Source organism: Quercus suber, unplaced genomic scaffold (assembly GCF_002906115.3).
Source record: "Quercus suber isolate HL8 unplaced genomic scaffold, Cork oak 2.0 scaffold_96, whole genome shotgun sequence".
NCBI classification, from domain to species: Eukaryota; Viridiplantae; Streptophyta; class Magnoliopsida; order Fagales; family Fagaceae; genus Quercus; species Quercus suber.
The window spans coordinates 820,134-828,997 of record NW_027069561.1 but is presented as its reverse complement, the minus strand read 5'-3'; positions in this window follow the sequence as shown (position 1 = coordinate 828,997).

Sequence of the window (8,864 nt, the reverse complement as noted above, 5' to 3'; positions counted from 1 at the left end):
TTTATCATTGCTCTCAATTATGCTCTGCTCCACTAATATTTTTCGTTTTCCATTGTAATTTAGTCTTTACAAAAAACTGAGGCTACAAAAGTAGTTCCTTTTTCCCTATTTTATTTGTCATTATGATATGAAACTGTATTGACTTGAATGCTCTTGAATATTCTTGTCAAATTTGCATCATGCAGCCGGGAAAAATTTGGGGAGATGCATGCTAGATTGTGGTGGGAAGAGAACCGTGCGAGGATACATGAACAATACTTGTGATTGAGCAAACAGGGCGCCTGCTTGGTGCTTTCCAGGGTGTGGAGGTGTTGCTTATTAGAGTGTTTTTTCATTTATTTTGCCACACTAGTAAAAAGTTTCGTCTATAGATAATTAGGTATGCAAACAGGTGCTACTAGCACCACTTGATGTTTTGGGGGCTGCACACAACATTTGTAAGTGAGTCACGCTTATGATTTTTTCTTTCTTACTTTTCTTTTTCCCCTTGATTGCGTCAAATATTCTCATGGGATGTGGGTGGTAAAATTTATAATCGATAAGTCAATATCAATGAAAAAAATATGTTCACTTCTTTTTGAGTAAATTATTTCTGAATTTTATTGTTATGATTTTACACCAAGTTTCAAGTGGTACACTCCGCCCCTTTTCCAAGTTGGTCTTATTAGTTCGCATATTTTGCCTTCCTTATGAGCAAGCGAATGACTAAAAAGTAAAAGCACTTTGTAAACAAATAGGTTCCATATTTGCACCGAATTTTGTTGCAATTCTTCCTAGTCTCCCTGAGCTGGGAGTTGCTTGTGTTGTGAGTGGGTCAAAACTCAAATCTAGTTCATCACTTTCACCAATTCCTTTTTCCAAATCTTGGTGAAGCTAATGAGGACAATGATGGATGGACACTGAAAGGCAAAGATGCTGTTGTCCATTTGTCTATTCTATTATGCTCATCTCATCTCTTTTGGTCGCCAAAAGGGAAGTTGAAATCTTTCCCTCCATTTGGATTCATTTGAGAGCATTTTTTTTTCCTTTTCCCCTAAGCACCTGTTGTTTTACTCCAAGTACTCAACCAACTATGCTCCCCATCCATGTGCAGTTGAGTTCATAGTTTATACTTTATACTTTATGCCTTACCCGTAAGCAAGATGCTCATTTCATAAGATGCTTCACTTGGATTAGGAAAATTCCAATACCAAGCAATGGCAAAAACGCCCTGCCCACTTGACCTGCCTTGTTTTGCATGGATTTTTCCTGCCTCAAAGAGGTGATGGGATGGAGACAATTTTTGCTTGCCCTATCCCGCCTTGAACGTATGTGTGTGTATTATATCGTCTCCAAAACAAACAATTAGTTCTCATCTCTTACTACTCTCACTGTTTCTCTTTCCCTTAACGTTTCATCTTTATCTTGTCAATGTTGAAACCATCTCATTAGGATTAATGAAACAAAAAAGAACTCACCTCAAACCTAACCTACCCTCCTTCCATCCCACTTTTTTCTGTTTTGAAGAGGGGATGTGGCACCCATGATCTGAGGCCCTCTACAGCCCATTTTTATCCCCTAAATGCAAGCTTGGCCATGGGCTTGTATCATATTTAACCCATTTGGATAGGGCTGAAAATGAATTGAGTTCGATAAGTAATATGCTGGTAAAGCATTTGGTAAATAATTTATTTTTATTTATTTTCTTAAAAATGAAAATAAATTAACTTGGTAGAAAGTAGAGTTAAGCTTGGTTTATTTAGCTCACAAAAAAAAAAAAAAAAAAATCTGTGATTGGTTGAGATGATTACCAAACTAGCTCACAGAGGCAAGTACAGCCTGCTACAGTCTTCTTAGACTGCTAAAAGATTTAGTAAGCACCGTGTTAAAAAAAAAAAAAAAAATTTGGGGGGGGGGGGTGGGGGGGGGTGTAGGGGTTAAAGGGGAAGGAGGTGGTGGGCGTGGGGAGAAATGGACCGATAGAGGACTTTACTATCAGCCTCACTTTGCTAGAAAGTGGCATTGGGGGAGCATGGACCAAGACACCAAGCCCAGATACGAAGAGAGTCCCAAGGCCCCAGTTAGACCGAACTGTAAGCCAATTAGATCTTAATAATTAAAGAACATGCTCTTTCCTGAGTTGTAAAGAACATTGAACAGTCCCTGTATGGGCTTGGACCATTGGACCTACATTAGCCCATACTTACCCACCATTGCATCATTTTGTAACTGGGAAGTAATTTTCTGATAGTGATTGATACCGAGCAGCTGTATAGCAATAACTTCCTTGGAACTAGGAAGTAGTGATACAAAATCTACAACATCAACATTTGGAATTATATCACTATACACCCTTGTTGTGATGGTTACTTTATAAGTATAAATATTTGTGGGGTGTGAGGGGTAAGGGTTGAGGTTCAAGTCTCTAAGAGGGAGCTGTACACACATATACACTTAGCTTATGTTAAAGTAGAATTTCTATCTTATGTTAAAAAAAAAAAATTTATCTTTTATTAAAATATATCTATCTATCTATTTATCTATCTATAAGGGATATATACTTTTGTTATTTCCACTCATCATATTGCTTAATTTGGCATTTCTAATTCTACACAAACCAGTGAAATTTTATTTTATTTATATATATTTTGTGAGGACCAGATTTGAGCTCATAACCCACTATGTGAAGAGACTTAAGCCCAAAAAGCCCAAAACAATGAATTTATAGCGAAATGGGTTAGAAAAACTGGGTTATAGTATATCAACCATACATTAGAGTGGATTCAAGTAAGAGAATGAAAAGAAATAGAATTATATTGACTAAAAATAGTCCTCGGCTAGATCCGAAGTGAACTATTCTTGTTTATTATTCTCAAATTGGGTTACAAGTTTGATTCTTGATTCTTAAATGATCTAGTGTTTTTCCTTTCTCTTTTTTGCGATCCCCTCTTCTGGTTGCCACCTTTCCATTATATACTCCATTTCTCTTTTATCACCGCCTTCCACGTGTATGCAGGATGATCGGTGTTAATACTTGTCCATTAACCCCTCCTATAAGTCTTCATATGGTAGTCGTAAGGCTGAAATGCACTGTTCAGGTATCACTTTCACATTAATGCGGCCAGAGAGTTAGCTGTAGAATATTTAATGCGGGAGTAGTAGTTTTTGTAGATATTTGTTGCTTTCCTCTACTCCTCTCCTCTCCTCTCCAATGTTTGACTTTTAATTGTGATGCAAACTGGTAGGATGTTCAGGGAGGTGGGGCTTCCTACTGATCTCGGATCCATATTTCCGACATGACTTCTCTCCTCAGACATCTTTTGGATTATCATGTATAATCCTTATCTCTTCCTCTTCTATCATTCCCGTCATAACATTGTTTGACCATCCTCGGACAAGTAAATATCCTCGGATTGGACCATAAGCCCAATATATACAGTTTTAACAGTGCCTTCTGGCTATCCAGCCCCCACATATTCTAAAAAAAAAAAAATTCATAGATATCAAAAATTTATTTTTTCTCTATATATATTAAGAAGATTCAAAAAGGTAGTTATTGTCTCTTTAACTGTCAAAAATACCCCTAATTAATTAATTTATCATTATTTCATGGGGTTAAAATAGTAAATTGACAAATTTTAAAAACAAAAAACCTACTAAGTAAAAACTCTCCCCTAAATAAATTCATACTAATTTCTAAAATTAAAAAAAAAAAAAAATCATGCTACCAATGTAGACCAACCTACCCCACGTCGAAACACCACTACATGGAAGTTACTTACATACCTAAAACACTCAACCACTTGAAATATCTTCCCACCCACTACAAACAGAAAACCCTCCCCACGTTGATAATGATAAAACACTCCCCACCCACTACCAAAAAAAAGAAAAACTTCTCAATAGATGAACTTTTTTTTGGGGGGGGTTGTAAAAGGAGATAATATTAAAGAAGCTAATGCACAATCAGGTTCACAGGACAAAGCTTGGTTAAGTACTGACCGGATAAATCAAAATCAATAAAACTGAACAAGTCCTTAGGAGGACTATCATAGAAAATTAAAGCGGTTCTTTGTGTTCCTCCCATTCTAGCAAGCCTATCCGCACATCTATTAGCTTCACGATAGCAGTGTTTAACATGTATCCGAGGAATTTGAGAAGCCAAAAGCCTACAATCATCCACCAAAGAATGAACAAAAAGGTTAGAGTTGTTGAGATTAGATATGACATCAATAACTGCTCTAGCATCTAATTCAACTTCAACTACCTCAAGGTTTCGGTTAATGCATAGCATAAGCCCATCACACAAAGCCCACAGCTTCGCCAAACAATAGTTAAACTTCTCACAAACAAAAACTCTTCCCAGTAGTTTGTGAACTTCAACATACCATTTGAATGCTATTTTGGTGTTCAATTTTTGAAGTAGGTCTCTTGAAATTTTGGCTGTATTAATAGTTTGCAAATGCGTAATATTATTAGACAAATATGTAAATCTCAAATTAGAATAATTGGCAAATTATAACACTAAACCCGAAAAAAAAAAAAAAAAAAAACCTTATGCGCGTGAAGTGCATGCAATGAAGCTAGTTGTAATTAAAGAGATGAAAAATAAAAAGTCTCAAACTATAAATGTCCATAAAGTCATGACTAATTTTTTAAATCTTTTCTCTCTTGCAACCAATAATAGTAGAATATCATCTATGTCTTTGTAAGTTGTAACTGAGAGTAATTATTGAGATTGGTGTCAATGTGACCGTTATTATTCTAAGTGATAAGTTGTTATTAATTGTAATTTGAACACACTATTGAATTTTTTTCCCCCTAATAACAAAAAGTAATAACATGCTATTTAAAATTTAATTTGCTGTAAAAATATATCATTTCTCATTATTTTAGCTTTTTTTTACAGGTATTATTTTAGGCTTTTTAGCTTTGTAATTAATAAAAATTTAAGTAATCCACCACTATAAGTTTGGTTGACAAATTAGACACTTATTATCCCATTGTCATATCATATCAATCAAAATTGTGATGTTACACTGTATGATTTGAGGTTAATAAAAGGGAAATGAAAGAATTTGAGACAAAGGAAAGCAAATCAATTATTTGGTTGAGTTGATATGACAATGGGATAAATGTCTTCTTTGTCAACTATTTTCTCTTAAAAAAATAAATTATTTGGTTGTGATAGACAGTGGTAGAGGAAAAGGAAACTAGAGGGATTTATTTTACTCTCTCGCCCACCATTATCTTTCCTTTCCAATTTGTGAGGAAAAGGAGAGAAAAGAAAGAGTTTTTTGGGTGTGGCTTGTTATGGGCATTTACACTGGTGCTTCTAAAATAGAAAAAAGTTATGTAATTTATACAAATTTGCCCAAAATTACTCACATTAGTGGGTGTATAAATGTGAAAATTTACACATTTGTTATAGTAACAATGTAAATATACACAATTATTGTAACTGTGTATACTTTAATTTATTTTTTTTCCTCTCTCACCACTAGGGGTGGCAATTCGTGTTCACAGGTCGGTTTGTGTCGTGTCAAGTCATGAGTATTCGGTTATATGGGTTAATTTGAATCAGACTTGTTTAGTAAACGTGTCAAGAATCCTCAACCCTAACATAACATGTTTATTAAACAAGTTTAACTCAACACGACACGTTTAACTCGTTTAATTAACAAGTCATGTAAAGGTCAATACAAATGACTCATTTAATAACCTGTTTGATTAATAGGTTATATCTAACATTTTTTTTTAATAGAGAATTTCAACCTATGGCATCTGCTTCTAATGATAGCTCTTTATCATTAGACCAAAACATCAATCGGTTTTTGGTTTAAGTGAGGATTGAACCCTAAATCTCTTATTCAACTATTAGAAACTTTACCAATTGAGCTAACTGGAACTCACAGGTCATACATAACCTAAATAACTTGTTATCAATTCCCATATATCTAAAATTAAAATACAATTACAACCATAAATATAGTAATAAACATCTAAATACAATCATAAATTAAGTAATAATAACAAAAACTGATAACTTTATAAGGTAAATGGGTCAAATGGATTTGCATGTTGAACATGAACAAAACCCGTTTATTAAGTGGGATAGCTGTGTCAACCCAAATATGAATCAAACCCATTTAATCTCAACCCATGGCCTGTTTATAAACGAGTTAGTCGTGTTGAGTCCGTGAATGGTGTCAAGTTTTGCCACCTCTACTAGCCACTATTGCTAGATTCTCTCTTCCTTAATGTTCACAACTCTTGAAAGAACACAACCATCAACCCAACCACCACCACTACAACCCAGCATCACCCATTGGAAAACCAAAATCAACTTAAAATAAACTCAAATCCATCCCAAACTCAACTTAAATCAACCTAATACACTGAAAACATAGCACTATCCAACCATCGCCACCACTACAACCTAGCACCACTTACCGGAAAACCAAAATCAACCCAAACCTAACTCAAAATCAACCCAAATCCACCAGAAACCAGACCCAATGTAAAAACAGACGAATCTGTTGTCAAATTTACCACTATTATCGCTGAATTTGTAGCTAGATCTACCGTTGGATCTGCTATTGTTGTCTTTGCTGTCGATATCACTTTCATCTGTGTGTGTGTGTGTGTGTGTGTGTGTGTGTGTGTGTTTGGGTTTGGGGTGTGAGATAGGCAGAGAGTTAAGAAGGAGGGACGTTTGAGATATAGTTTAGAGAGAGAATGAGCATTAAGATGAGAGAGACTTAAATGAATGAAAGAGAGAGATATTAAAAAAAGAAATAAAAAAATATTATTTAAATAAATAAAATGTATAATAGATAATATGATATGAGTGTTTTTGAAAAGTGATTGTGTAAAATAGTAAAAATAGGTTCATATGTTAAAATAGACAGAAAAGTTTGGACAGACTGACGTGAATGCTTTAATAAGCCATTTTCTTTCACTTTCCTTTTTCTTTCCTTTGCTTTTCTCTTCTCTCCCCCTTTTTCTTTTGTTTTCCTCCCCTTTTGTTTTCCAAATACAATGTTAAATAATAAGGTGAAATAAAAAAACCAGCTTGAAGATTTTGGAGGTTAGGGCTACTACTAGGCACTACCCGATCTTTTCAAAAATATGCAATTTACCCTTTTAACACAAAATACACTTAATATTATTTGAAAATTCTCTTGCTCAACAAAGTATTTTTCTGCTTAATTTTCCGTCTTTGGTTGTTATTCATCTACTATTTACTACAAAGACACTCCATTATGCATATAATAACCACAATACGGTCATTGTGAGATTGCATTGTGACAATTAACTTGGCCACAAATTAGTTTTGGGGACAAACAATACTAAATGCAGTTTGTGATTTGGGGACAAATTGAATAGTTTTTGAAAGAAAAATTTGAATAGTGTTTGGCATTAACTCAAGGGAAAATAAAAGAGTAGTGTTACATACATACATAGAAAAATTTCCCAATATTTTCACAATAGTTGAGTTGACACGCTTTTACTGGTTCTCATCTAAGCTCACTGCTAACGTTACTTTTTTTACATACCACTAACAATCTGCCACATCAACAATTGTCAATTTTTTTGTGACTTTCTCAAAATAAAATAGAGTAATGGTACATTTATAACATTTTCACACAAAATTCTAAGTGGTTATTACTGGTTTAATTTTTTTTTTTTTTGTGACATTCTTAAGTTATTTTTGTTTCTAAATTATAGACTTACTGCTGATTTTACTTGTTGTAAAAATATTGTAGATGTGATATATATATTTATTTTGAGAACAAAGTTTGGCTACAAACTTTGTTGTAGTCTAGGCTACAAACTTAGTTGCAACTCCTACTAAAAAAATTAACATGATTACATACTTTGAAAATTTAATCGTTGAATTTCATGTTTTTTTTATGTTGTTAACACACATATCAAATTTCGTGTCAATTAGATATTATTTACTATTCAATTCATAAACTCATTTTTAATGCATAATTTTATACTACAAAAATTTGTAATTTAAACATTTGATTGATGACATAGCTATTGATCTTTGATCTTCTAAAATTTTTGCAAATATAAAGAATATAAGAAAAAAAAAATAATTTAATAGTAGATTTGTTAAAATTCACATAAGAAAAATATTGAGTGAAATTGTAACCTTAAAAGTTGGTAACTAAAGGTTTTATAATTTTATATTTATTCTATTCGGAAGTTTATATTATTTTATTAGTTTATATGTAAAAATAAGAACTCAAATATTAAATGTATTGTTAAATAAATTGATAAAATAGTGTAAACGATGTATTTCTTTAGAGCATTAGCATTGGGGAATGTTAATGCCAAATCTAAGGGAAATTTGAAATTTTAAGCCTTAGAACCATCTGCATTGGGGAATGCTAAATAGCAATATTGTAAATTTTGTTGTAATACTGCTACAGTGTAATTCTATGTTAGTATTGTAAAAAAATAATAATATTTTATTATATAAAGAGAGGAGATAGATGGAAGAAAAAAGATATAATTTTGAGATATATTATTTTATTATGTAAATATATTATTTTAATAAATAAAAGAGGAAAGTAAAAATTTGAGACGTAGAAGTATTATAAAATGGTATGATATAATGATAAAATAACTTTTTAGAATTATAAAATAAAATAACATTGAAATTTTTCAATGTTAATGCTTTTAAAAAGTCGGATGTGAATGCTATTATTCAATAAAATATCTAAACTTTCGGAAAAAATTTTGTGTTCCACTTCCGGTCCTTTGGCACTTGGCAGTGCTTCGAAAGGAGAACCCACACGCGCGGACGTCTTGTTCCTTAAAAAACACTCATAACACACACACTCACTCTCTCTGCTTTTTCGTAGTCCAAA